This window comes from Pelodiscus sinensis, chromosome 1, assembly GCF_049634645.1.
Source record: "Pelodiscus sinensis isolate JC-2024 chromosome 1, ASM4963464v1, whole genome shotgun sequence".
Classification (NCBI taxonomy): domain Eukaryota; kingdom Metazoa; phylum Chordata; order Testudines; family Trionychidae; genus Pelodiscus; species Pelodiscus sinensis.
Window position 1 is genome coordinate 94,913,801 of NC_134711.1, and position 13,886 is coordinate 94,927,686.

A 13,886-nucleotide genomic window follows, 5' to 3' on the forward strand; every position below is an offset into this window, starting at 1 on the left:
AGTGGGAGCACAGATAAGATGATGATCTGTCCAACAATTATCTGCACCAGTCATCACATAATTTATCTGATGCCAATGCTTAGAGTGTGGATGTTCCCATGATGTCTTGTACTTATTCTTTTGTTCTTATGCACCAATGGTGAGGCTCTGTCGGGAATTCTCCTTAAAATTGTTCCATCCTCCAACTCCTCTCCAACATCATCTCTGTGTTGATCATCAGCAATGGTTCTAAAACAGACCCCTTCCTAGTTAAGACAGGAAAAAAGCAAGGCCATGTCATTGCTCTAACTCTTTTCTCTATCTTCCTTGCTGTCATTTTCCTTCTCATTGCTGATAAGCTTCCCTCCAAACTTTATTGTCCAAAATTGAATGGATGGCAAGCTCTTCAACCTCAGTCATCCAAGACAAATACTTTCACTCAATCAGTTATTGAACTCCAATATGCAGCTGACAGTGCCCTGTGAGCTCACTCAGAAGATCTTCAACAAATAGTATTTTTTCTGAGGCCTACAACCAAATCAGTTTCACTCAACACTAAGAACTAAAGTATTCCCCTATCAGACTCTCATACCCAAGATGCCATCATTCAGATCAATAAAGAGACCCCGGAGAGTGGAGAGCATGTCCTTGACTTCAGCAGCTCTCTGTTGCAGAAAGCTGACATTGACAAGGAAATTCAACACCATCTTCAATTTGCCAGTGCAGTTTTCAGGTGTTTGAAGATCATGACATCAAGAATCAAGCCAAGGTTCTTGTGTACCAGGCCATTGTTATCCATGCTCTCCTGTACGGTGCCAAAACCAGGGTCATATACATTAGGCACCTCAAAGCTCTTGAATAATACCATCAACAGTGCCTCCACAAGATCTTCCAAATCAATTTGGATGACTGACATACCAACAATTATTCTGTCCCATGCCAAAATCTCCAGCACGGAAGCTAACACCTTACACTATCAACTCCGTTGGGCTGATCATATTCTTTGAATGTCAGAAAATTGACTCCTGAAGCAGATTATGTTGTGACAACTGAACCATAGCCAATGGGGCAGGAAAAAAGTGCTTCAGTGGTACCCTCAAAGCCAATATTGACAAACTCATGGGAAACCCAAACCCTTGACTAGCCAAAATAGAAAAGGGCCTGGTGGCCAAGATCCCAGTATTTTAAGATCCAACAGAGGCAACAGGAAATGGAGAAATGGGAAAGGAGAAAAGCATGCGCTGCCACCCAACTCAATGATCCAGGTCTGCCCTTAGCATGGAAAATGTTTGCCCCCAATGGTGACAAGATCTGTGGATCATGGATTGGTCTCATCAGTCACCTGTGACTCCACAAGATTGCAGCAATCATTTTATGGAAGACAATGATCCCTGAATACTGAGGCATCACTAATGGTTACCCAATAGATAAAAAGGCTTTTTTTTTAAAGTACATTCTCCTTTGCCTTCCAGAAAATGTAAGGATGGTGGCAAACTCTTATCCTCTGACTGAAAAGAAATGTCTGCAAAGCATGTGAATTCTGTATGAGCGAACAAGGGTGAATGAGAGAACAGTGGAGTGGACACTTTTTGCCAATCTAGGCCTATGAACATAATCAGAAATGAAACATGAAACTAATCCTCAAAAATCTGTCCACAAACATGTTGCACAGCTACCTGAGCAGCTCTAATTAAACTATATGAAGCATTACCTGGATCAAACAAAAGGAATCTCTTATTACATATACAAAAGAATTTATCCAAAGTTTAGGGATGTCAGATACTCCCCCCCACACACACCCCATCATCTATAGGGCAATGGCAAATTCCATTCTTTGCATGTGGTGATACTGATGGTGATAAAAGAGCTCTTGAAGTCTTCAAGAAGGAGAAGTATTTGATTGGCTGTAAGTGAATTAGGGTATGTCTACACTACCCTCCTAATTCAAACTAGGAGGGTAATGTAGGCATACTGCACTTGCAAATGAAGCCCGGGATTTGAATTTCCCGGGCTTCATTTGCATGAAGCCGGCCGGCGCCATTTTTAAATGCCGGCAGTTCGAACCCCGTGCCGTGCGGCTACACGCGGCACAGAGTAGCTAGTTCAAAGTTTAATGTCCGTGTCTTTACCGCTAGGACCGGGGTCTCGTCGCGGAGGGCAGCCAACAGGCTGAGAGACGCCCCAGAATTTATAGGAAGAGCTTATTACATCTCAGATTTCAACTGCTAGGATACAGGATCCCTTCGCAGCGGGCAGTCTAGGGAAGACTGAGAGATGCCCCAACGGATCTGTCACCTGGGAGTGACACGATCCAAAACGCCCAAGCTCTTCCTATACCTGTCCCTTATGACCGGCTGAAGTTCTTTTAAATTGTGCTTGGTTCTGTTACAGCAACTGAAGGAGTCAGGTTAAAACTTAAACAGTTACAGGTTTATTAAACAAGCTTATTAATCATATGGTTACAATGGCTATTGCTCTATTTCTTAACTGCTAGCAAATATAGATCTTAAAATGGTTACAAAGAAAATAAAGATAGAAAATAGAAATAATGGTACCAAGTAACAGCTTAATCTTTAAAGAGCTCTAAGTCTATGTGTACACTTAAGACAAAGGACCACATCCAGGTACAATTTTTACCCCATTCTGTGCCTCTCGACTCCAGTGGGTCAAGCCAGGGCCTGTCCCTCAATTCCTAGGAAAGACGAATACAAGGTGGCAAAGTCCCACTGGCTCCAAAGTACCACTTCACCCCAGTTGTCCCACCTTGGCCTCTCTCCAGCTTATAAAGCTCCTTTTCTTTCATGCTATGATCACCAGACCTACTTCCAGCAGACCCACCTGCAAACAATAGCTCTGCACCCAAAAAGCCACAGCTCTTCCCTAGGCACCCAAAGAGAATGCTCCTCTATAAACATTCCACTGGTCAGCCTCATTTTTCATACGCTCCTTGCACACTGCCCTATTCACAGTCCGTCTTTCTCTAACACAGCCTCCTCAGAACAGTTCTTTTTCACCTCAGCACAATCTCTTTTCACCTCCTTCTCTGACCATCTTTACACTGTCCCCTTCAGATTCCAAGCCTGCTCCCCAGATCAAGCTGCCCTCTCATTGGCTGTCTCTTACTCTGGGCCAGGGTTATTACATATATTCCTCTGATGGTATAAATACAACATCAAGGGTTTAGAATAGCCCCCATGGGAACTCCTCCAGCAGAGAGACAATATAGGGTAAATGCAAGCAGGCCTCTGACACCCTCCTGTGCAGATACAAGGATAGGGACCTGTAGGGAGCAGGGCTGGTTCTAAGTGGGGGTGAGGTGGGAGTGACAGGCAGGAAGTGCTCAGATAAGGTGACCATACTCTGATGATCAAAACTGGGATGCCTAAACACTTTTGAAGATTTGGGCCTCAGTGCATTTTGGGATAAGATATTGTGAATTTGGTTAGTGCTGCATAATCCCTAGAACGATGTGAATAATTGATTTTTCACTTCTCTTGCCGTACTGAAATGTTGGGTTAGAAGTTGTTTGGGTCAACCTCTCATGAAAAATTCTTGAATTTTTTCAGAGAACTGAAAAGTCAAGGGGGAAAATCATTCTGGGTTGAACAAAAACATTTCTGAGGCATGTAAAATAAGTTTGTTTGGTTTTTTTATAAAACTGAAGAAAATGTCAAAACAAAGTCACTCTGAGTTGAAAGAGTTTGTTTTAAATTTGTATTTTGGTTGGGAGGATACAATTAGTCAAAATCAACACACATTCACACAATGATTTAGTCAACCCCAAACAGCATTTTTTTTATATAAATGGTTGCGACCAAGAATTTCATCCAGCTCTAGCAGTTGTCACTCCTAAAGTGAAGACATAATAATTAAAGCTCATAATTACACGTTTCACTAATAAGTTACTTGGTTTTCTAAGGAGTTCCCAGTGGTCTGAGGTACAACAATCCCCATGGCCTGGAATCTGATTTCCTTCATGACTATTATTTTGTATTACCTTTGAGATACAGCTTGAGATAGTCTCTGATTTTGGCACTGTGCTAGCTCCATATGGCTGTTTTCCTTTAACTCAGCCTACGATGTTTGGCTAGCAACTCTCTTTTACAGACTAATGCTAGCAAAAGAGGGAGAGAAAGTACGTGTGAACCAAAACTATCAGAGCAGAGTTGCAGGTATCTGTGATGTTAGAACTTTGTGCATCTTTGCTGCCTTTCCACAGTCTATAATCTGAGCAGAGCTGTAGTGTATCTATAGTACACACGGCACGGACTAGGTAGTGAAACGAGGAGTAACGGTAGTTCGGAATAGGAAGCCTAGTCCGAACTACCTTGTCCGTGCCATGTGTAGCCGTGCAGCACGGAGTCCGCACTAGCGGACATTTAAAAATGGCGGCGCCCGGCAAGATGCAAATGAAGCCCGGGAAATTCAAATCCCGGGCTTCATTTGCAACTCCGGTTGCCTACATTACCACCCTAGTTCGAACTAGGGTGGTAGTGTAAACATACCCTCAGTTCTCAAGCCACTGGAGATCAGAGTTGCACATACTGATTGGACCTCTATGGTCCGGCACCCTCAGGACTTGAACTTGCACAGCAGTAAAGTTTGTAAATGGGAACTGAATCCTCACTAAAGTGTTTGAGCATGAAATGTGTTTGCCTGTTCTGAAATTCAAACAACACTTTTATTTTCCACAAATCTGTCCTGCATCTTACAAGACTAGGGTGCCAGATGATGGGGAATGGAACACCGAAGCTATGTCTAAACTACACCCCTGTGCCAACAGAGGGGTGTAGTTTAGATGTAGTCTCAGATATATACCCAGTGTGTATCCCACAATGCATCGACACACTCACTCCTGGTGAGTATGCACAGCGCCAGTGCAAGGAACCAAGTGTGCATGCACATGAGTGATGTACTAACTGTGGTGGCATTATGCTAGGGTAACTTGTATTGATGAACATTTGTAGCACAGACATAGCTGAGCTTGCCTTTGAAAAGCTCCAGATATGTTTCACATAAAAATGCTGCTTTGTGGTATAATGCAATATTGTAATATTCCAATGCATCATTAGCATGTTGCAAAGCAAAATGACAAAGAAATATGACACAAAACTTATGATATCATGATGCAGTTTTGTCCCACGGATAAATAAAGCTAAATTGGTAACACCTAGACTAAGAAGATAATAGGAAACCTTTTCTGTGCATGTACAGTATGTTGGGGTATTCTTAGGAAGTGGATTCAGATTTCTGCCGACCCCAGTGATTTCCTCTTTGCCTACTTTCTAAACATTTATTTTCGATAGTACTTGAAACAAAGAATTACATTTCCATCTTTTTGTGTATGTGTGATTGTATGTAACAAATACTTGCATGCACAGTTTTTGATGACTAGAAATTTTGTGAGCAGGTGAGAGAATTTGCATCAATAGGACTTTATTGGATAAATGGGTTTTGCAGGTGTAAATTCTGTCACCAGCACATAGCATGCAAGTGCTTTAGTTTGTGTGCATGTTTTTGTTCACAAAGTCACATGATATGAATGGGAGTTGCATTTTGAAAATATAAGGTCAGATTGTGAAACTTTTATTCACATCAGTGAAAAGCTCACACAAATAGTCTTATTGGGTACTTCTAGACTACAGGCTTTTGTCGACAGAAGTTTTGTCAACAGATAGGGTATGTCTAAACTACAGGGTTTTGTCGACAAAAGTGGACTTTTGTCAACAAAACTATACCTGCGTCCACACTGCCTTTGAGTTATGTCGACATAACGTCGACAAAACTCAGCAGTTTTGTTGACGTATGTAAACCTCATTCTACGAGGAATAACGCCTTTTGTTGACAGAGTTCTGTCGATAGAAGGCATTATTGCATCTACACTGTCCTTTGCGTCCACACTGTTATGTCGACAAAGTGGCTTGCTTTGTCGACAGAACTGGATGCAGTCTAGACACTCTTTGTCGACAGAAGTTTTGTCGACAGTATCTAGACGTACCCATACTATCAACAAAGCTTCTGTCGACAAAGAACGTCTAGACTACATCCAGTTCTGTCAACAAAGCAAGCTGCTTTGTCGACATGACAGTGTAGATGCAAAGGACAATGTAGATGCAATAACACCTTTTGTCGACAGAATTCTGTCGACAGAAGGCATTATTCCTCGTAGAATGAGGTGTACAGCCGTCAACAAAACTGCTGAGTTCTGTCGACATTATGTTGACAGAACTCAGCGGCAGTGTAGACGCAGGTATAGTTTTGTCGACAAAAGTGGACTTTTGTCGACAAAACCCTGTAGTCTAGACACACCCATTGTGTTAGCCTTTTAGAAGTTCTCCTTGAAATAAGAGTCCTGCCTTTTGATTGTGAACTCTACTGACTATTTGCTGTCCCTTACTGACCTGCTTTTTATAATACACATTCTTAACTAGGAATCTAATATCCATAGAGGGACATAACTTGTCTCACACCTTCTGTTTAAAACTCAAAAGTTATAAGAATTGTGAGGCCTTGCTTTCACAGTTTATATTCATATTGGAAAAAAACCCACAAATGAGCTTTTGCCCTTCTGCTCCATCAAGCTCACATATGGAAACCCAGCAAGAAAATAGGGAGGAAGCATAATCAGTGAATTAAAAAACATGATTCAGCGTCAGGAGTTCTGCATAATGTATCCAGCCCAGTCACAGATTTATGGTCTGAACTTTGGCAAGTCACATGAACTCCCTTATGCTTTCACTTCACTGTCTGTAAAGTGGAAATTAAAATATTGATTCACCTAACAGTATACAGTGTTGGTTACTAAATTAATGTTAATAAAATACTGCATTATTATTTATAATTAATTACTATTAGTCTGAACTTTTTCTTCTGTGTTTGTACAATGTCTAACACAGCGAGCTCCTGGTCTATGACTGGGTTTCCCAGATAGTACTGCATAATATATACTACTACTAATAATCTACTACTAATAATAATCGTTAATTATTGTTGTTGAAACTCTACAGAAGAGCTTCGTTTTGATCCTTTTATGTATAAGAAGTAGGATATCCTGTTCTGGTTGCATAGTAAATTGAGAGACTAAACCCTTTTTTCATAGAAATACCCTTTATACTGAATGTTTACTCAATAAGTTAATAATATCTTCAGAAGCTCAATTTATTTCTTAGTAGAAAAATAAAAAAAGAAAAGTATACTTGATCAAAAAGAAACAAGACAAGTTTGTAAGAGATCTGCCCATGGCATTTTCTTTTGCCATGCCCCCATAGTCAAGCCAGACTTTTGGGGCATTCTGTCACTCTTGTATGAGAACATTTCATCTGAAGTAAATGTTACCACAAGCCACAGCTTGTGTATAGAACAGTGTTGGTCGCCAGAGTTTAAGTGCGCAATCTCAGTTGTGAAAAGGGCAGTGGGAATCAAGGGAATGCTTTGATTGACCTCTCTTGATATGGGCTTTGCTGATAAACGCACACAAACCATGCTAAAAAAGAATCCAATTATAAAGTGATTAGGAATGTTCAGTTTGTCAGTGGCTTTGACTGAATATGAGTAACCTTTTCATATTAAACAGAAGGTGCTTCATGCAATGTGATAGGTGCTAGAGGAAGAGACTTTTCCACATGAAGAGATTAATAGTAGGACCTGGAAACACTGTGGAGGGAATATATTATGTAAAGGAATAGTTTAGGTACAGTTTAATAATAACAAAAATAATTTTGTCACAGAATAATGTCACATATCTGATCACCAACATTTCCCCCCATGCTTCACATCATAAAAATGGAGCACTTCATGTCAACAGCAGATATAGTACTCATAAACTCCATCTACAGAAGCTTCAACTGTGTGATCTAAAGGAGGCTATCCACCACACAAAGGAGCCATTTTGATTCTGTCCCATAGAATACAGTACCCTATCCAATTCCTTACAAAATGTATGTGATTTCTAGAGGTTCCCATATTCATGAGAGAAAATTTCCCATTGTCTTGTGCAGTGTTTTTGTAGCTGTGTTGGGATGAGAGAAACAAGGTGGGTGAGGTGATATCTTTTATTGGACCAACTTTTGTTGATGCGATGACATTTCAAGCTTACACAGAGTACTGCATGTCTGGAAGAACTCTGTATAAGCTCAAGAGTTTGTTTCTCTTACCAGCAGAAGTCAGTTCAATAAAATATATTGACGTACCCACCTTGTCTCTCTAGTCTTTCCCATTCACAGTTTTGGTTGGCTTAAACAAGGATCTTGTCACCTCAGATTTATTATTATACCATGGCCTATTTACACTCCCTCCCTCATCAGATGACTTCCTGTTCTATTTTTTATTATTATTATTTTGCTGAGATGTACTTTTCAGGCAGATCAATACTCCAAGCTGGTGCTTTGAAGACTTTTATAAATTCCTGTTTGGGACTGCATATGGGCTTATAGAGGAAGATCCATGAAAGCATTTCTCGGGAGTACCCTACAGCCTATGCTGCTGCCACCTACACATCTTCTTCAAGAGGGACAAGAGAAGTTTCTGCTGGAGAATCAGTGGATAATAAAAAAGACCTTCAGACCTATTCTTGCCCTCTCTGATCACCACAGTCAGTGGGAAGAAGAACCTCATACTAAGCATTTGACCGTAACAAGAAAAATTGTCTCATAGGGAGCCTCTTCCCAAATACTATAGTCTGAAGGGCAAGATACCTCAAAAATCCCATGTTTTGTTAGCTAGGACCCGAAAAATTTCATGACCTGGTCAGCAACATTGCCCAAAGATCTCATGCCCTAGTAAAGGAGGCTTCCACAGTTCTATGCATCAGTGGGAATACAGGTTCCAATTTCATGCAGGAGGGGAGTCAAGGATTTCAAAATCCCATGTGTGTGAATGTTGACAGACGTTTTAGAGTTGGAAAAAGGATTGGGTGAGAGGAGAATTGCAACTGGTCTCGTATTGGTGGTGACTGTGGGCTAGGTAGGATTTGAAAGAAGCTCAGAGAGTAGTGTAAGTAGGTTGAATTAAACCAGAGAAAACACACTCCTTAGCTGAATTCGGTGATAAAATCAACATAAGAATGGCCATCCTGGGTTAGACCAATGGTACCCTGTCTTCTGACAGCGGCTAGTGCCAGAGACTTCAGAGGGAGTGAATAGAAAAGAATAATTATCAGGTGATCCATCCCCTGTCATCCAGTCCCAGCTTCTGGCAGTCAGAGTTTTGGGACATCCAGCACATGGGGTTGTGTGCCTGACCATCTTGGCTAGTAGCCAGACACAGACCTATGCTCCATGAATTTATGTAATTTATTTACCCCAGTCAGCGTTTGGTTTTCACAATACCCCCTGGAATGAGGGCCACAGGTTGACTGTGCATTATGAGAAGAATGTGTTTGTTTTAAACCAGTGGTCTCCAACCTTTTTACACCCAAGATCACTTTTTAAATCTCAGGGCAAGCCAAGATCTACCCCACCCCTTCCCCAAGGCCCCACCCACCCCATTCTCCCCCTCTCCATCACGTGCTGTCCCCAGGCCTTACTCACTTTCACTGGGTTGAGACAGGTGGGTGCAGGCTCTGGGGCAGGAATGAGGGATTTGAGTGAGGGAAAGGGTGAGATGTGCAAGCTCTGGGAGAGAATCTGGGTGCAGGTGGGGGTGGAGAAGGGGATGCTGGCTTGGGGAGGGGGCTCCAGGCTGGGGAGTACTGAGGCCAAGTGGGGGATTGGGGTGCTGAGCAAGCCTCAAGCCATGGAGAAAACCCCTGAATGCTTGTGGGAAGCAGAGCTTTGCATTTTCCCCCTCAGCAAATCCACTCCACTGCAAGAAAAAGAAACCCCAGCATGCATTGTATTTTTAAAAAGCCCAAATCAATTCCACAGGGAAACCGGCTCTGTTGAAGCTTTGAGGGAAACAGGGCAGGGGAGGTGAAATGGAGAGTAGAGTCAGTAAAGGGAAAGTGGATTGTGGAAGATGGGGCTCTATGCTCACTAGGGTAGAGGAAGGAGCAGGTGAAGTGAGAGCTGGGAGTGAAAAGGAAGCCGGGATCACATGGAACAGAGGCTTGGCCATGGGACTGGGGGCAGAAGGGAGGCAAATGTGAGGTTTGCCAATAGACCTTATTTTCCTGAGAGATACTGATAAAAGCGCTGATTGTGATGGTCCCTCAGACAGCTCTCCATCGTACAGACACATGCACATAACTGCCAATGTCATAACTATTTCAGCCGCATGCTCTTCTTGCTGAACACCCCACAAAGGGACTGGATTGTCTTCGGGAAGTCACAGGCACTTTCCCTCCTTGTCTGAAGTTACTGCAGCCTCATCCCTGGTAGTTCCCTTCCACCCACTCCCCCAGCCTGCTGCTACAGCTGGGAGCCTGCAAGGACTGGAGGGCTGTGGGGGATTCCCCCCATATAGTCTCTTCTGGCTGGCTATGGAAAGGAAGCACGTTGACCCATTAGGCATTGCTGGAACTTTTTCTGTGCTGTAGACACAGATTCTGTTCAGGTCAGTTTTCTGCTGACTCCTCTTTAGAATCAGAGGAAGGAACCTAGCAGCAATTCAAAGCAATGAGCCAGCCCACACCCCTCTCAACACCTCCCTGTCTCTTTAAATACCTTTCAAAGAAAATACAACCCCCCCTCCTCCACACACACCCCTCGCTAGGAAGGCATCAGCAAATCAGCCAATCAGCCTGGGGTTACAGCCCCCTGCAGCCTGTATTCTGAGTTCACTTGATGGTTTGTGAAAGCACCCGACTGCTGCAGCAAAACACACGGGAAAGGGGGAAAACGTGGGACTGCGACGGAGATTGACTGTCGTCACCCCCTTAATCAGCCAGTCGATAGCGATCGACTAATTGGGGATAGCTGTTTTAAACATTTTGTTTTAAACCTTTTAAGCCTTTTAAATGCATTACGTGAGTGACCCCCTATTTCTTGTGTTATGTAAAGGAGTAAATCACATTTCCCTATTCGCTTTCTTCACACCATTCATGATTTTAGAGACCTCTATCATATCTCCTCTGAGTCATCTCTTTTCTAAACTGAACAATCACAGTCTTTTTAATCTCTCCTCGTGTGGAAGCTGTTCCATACCCCTAATAATTTTTGTCGCCCGTCTTTGTGCCTTTTCTAATTCTAATATATCTTTTTGAAGTGAGGCAACCAAAACTGCATACCATGTTCAAGGTGTGGGTGTACCATGGATTTATATGTTAGCATCATATTATCTATCCCTTTCCTAATGGTTCCTAACATTCTGTTAGGTTTTTTGACTATTGCTGTACCTTAAGAAGACAGTTTCAGATACACGTCCTCAATAATTCCAGGATCTCAGTGTGATGGTGCTGACCAGGTCCAGAGATGTCCTGCTGTAGGACTCAGAATCCTGCCACACCCATCCCAGGAAAGGAGCCATGGAGCTAAGTCCTCCAAGCAACCTAGAGAGATTGTTCAGGAAGCAGCCAATCAAGAGAGGCTGCTAGGGGCTAACCAATCAGGAGGTTGTAGGTTAGTATAAAAGGAGCTGCAGTGCAAACAGATTAGAGTTCAGTTCCTTGCTGGAGCTGAAAGAGGTGCAGATGGTGTTCCTGGCTGGTGCCTGAATACAGAAGAGCCCTGAGCTAAGGGTAAAGCATTTGTGAAAGCAGGGGTTGCAGGGAATGTCTCAGGGAACTGAAAGCAGTTTTGTTAAAGGGACATAACAATATGCGGCTGCTATTATTAGAGTCCCGGAACTGGGACTCAGAGTAATGGGTGGGCCTGCATCTCCCCACCACCACCACCACCACCACCCATGGGACACAGGGAATGTAGCCTACAACTAGGCAGTGATGAGGCCTCAGAAGAGTATCTGAACTACTTAATGGCCCAGTTGGGGCCAGAAGGGCCCAGAAAGAGCCAAACCATTGCCTTCAGGGAGGAAGCCCTAGGACTATGGCCCGACTCCAGGGCCAGGTGTTTAAAGACTACAGACACACCTGACCAGAAGGGGGTATTTGTGAGAGGTTGGGTGCCAGGCCATTACCCTAATTCTTGAATGGCAATAGCTAACTTAGACTCATCATTTTGTATGTATAATTGCGACTATGTTTCCCAATGTGCATTGCTTTTGCATTTTTCAACATTCAATTTCATCTGCCATTTTGTTGCCCAGTCAAATAGTCAGTGTGTTCAGGTCCTCTTGTCCACCACACCAATTGAAGCTGCTATTCTGCTCACCTAGTATTGTTACAGAATGAAGGGGAGAGACTCCACTAACTTCTGAGGTAGATGAAATAACACTGGGAGCATGAGAGCGTCAAGCAACCAGAAGTGTCAGCAAACTCTCTCAATGTGCTCAGGGAATAACATACAAAAACAAACTGTAAAGGTCAAACCTCATTAGAAACCACAGAGTGAAACTGATTTACAAATGTGTTACTACTATTGTAACTAGGGAAAAACAGTTTAATTTGCTAGTGCCCCTTTAACCTAATAGCTGTTCATGAGACACCTTCTAATATAGACAGAGGGAACAGCCAAGCACTGTATAAAATAGGGATGTAAAATCTTGGTTAATCAGATAACTGGTTGAACATTAGGTTAACCTAATGCATAACCGGTTAACCAACTAAGTAGGATCTGGGCTGGGGACTGCTCTAGCCCACTCCCATCCCATGGGGCTCCAGCTCCCAGCCCCGTCTGCAATGGGCCCCATGTGGGGCTGGCATATTTCTCTGCCATTGACAGGAGGGGAGCTGCTCCAGCCCCCACTGGTTACCAGTTAATCAAAACTGGTAAGCATTACCCATTTAGAGTGATGCTTTGCAGTTAACCTCTCAGATCCCTAGTATAAAATAAATTAATAATAATGCCTAGTTCCTATATTGAGCTTTCCATCTGTAGATCTCAAAGTGCTTTATATGGTATAGGTGGGGCAACTGTGGCACCAAGAGGGGAAATGACCCGCCCAAGGTCACTTAGCAGGTGAGAAATATGGTATTGGATGCTGCGCTTCATTTGTATATATTGTATATGCACTTGGATGCAAATCGATCATTCTGATCAATCAAAATTTAGAAATGGGGAAATCTAGAACTTTAATTTTGTCAGCCCTTGAATGACAAACCTTCTAGAATATCAGACTTGTAGTGGGATAAAAATATACATGACACATAAGATTTGACTGGGAATTCTTTTCCTCTTTATTTCCATAACACCAGTAAAGTCTGTCCTTCTAGACAAGGAGAAATAGATGCCCTAGCTGCAGAAGCGCCATAAAAAGGCAGTGTTATCTGATTACTACCGGGGACTGGGAGTTAAGACACCTTGGGCCAGATCAATGGTGCTGTACAGATTTGCCCCGATGGAGGATCTGTTTCGTGGATTCTATTTCAGACTCTGTCAGTTACTGTGTGTGACCTTGGGTGGATCAGTCCACCTCACTGTGCCTCAGATTCCTATCAGTAAAAGGGAGCTAATGATACCAAAATTCTCAATTTATTATTACTAAGGCTTAGGAGCAATCGTTCTCCTTGTGCAATGCAAGCACATAACAAACTCCAGTCTATCAGGCAATATGTGTGTGTGGGGGGGCAAGATCCCCCCCCCCCCCCCAACTTGACCTGTCTGAGGCAGAGAAGGAGGACAGGCTGTCCTCTCCCTGTGTTCTCCCCTCCTCCTATGAGCCCCACCCTACACACATACATTCAGCCCTTCTCCCTGGCAGCCTGGCAGGAAACAGGACAGAGCCACTTCTGCCTGAGAGCCTGGCTAGTAAGGAGTGAGGGCCTCTCCCTGTCCAGACTCATCTGCCAGGGACAGAGGCTGAACATGCTGTGGTGGGGACATGCTGACTCGTTCAGCATCTGTTCTTAGCAGCTGGGGTGGCAGCAGGCTGGCTCCTGCTATTGAGGATAGGACACACACACACACAGCATA

The 13,886-nt window shown here is 43.2% G+C and overlaps 1 protein-coding gene across 3 annotated transcripts in view; it reads left to right on the plus strand.

Moving 5' to 3' along the window:
• The window catches only part of LARGE1 (LARGE xylosyl- and glucuronyltransferase 1), a 498,136-nt gene that overhangs the window by 29,409 nt on the left and 454,841 nt on the right, over positions 1–13,886 (plus strand). The gene's annotated exons all lie outside the window — the stretch shown is intronic.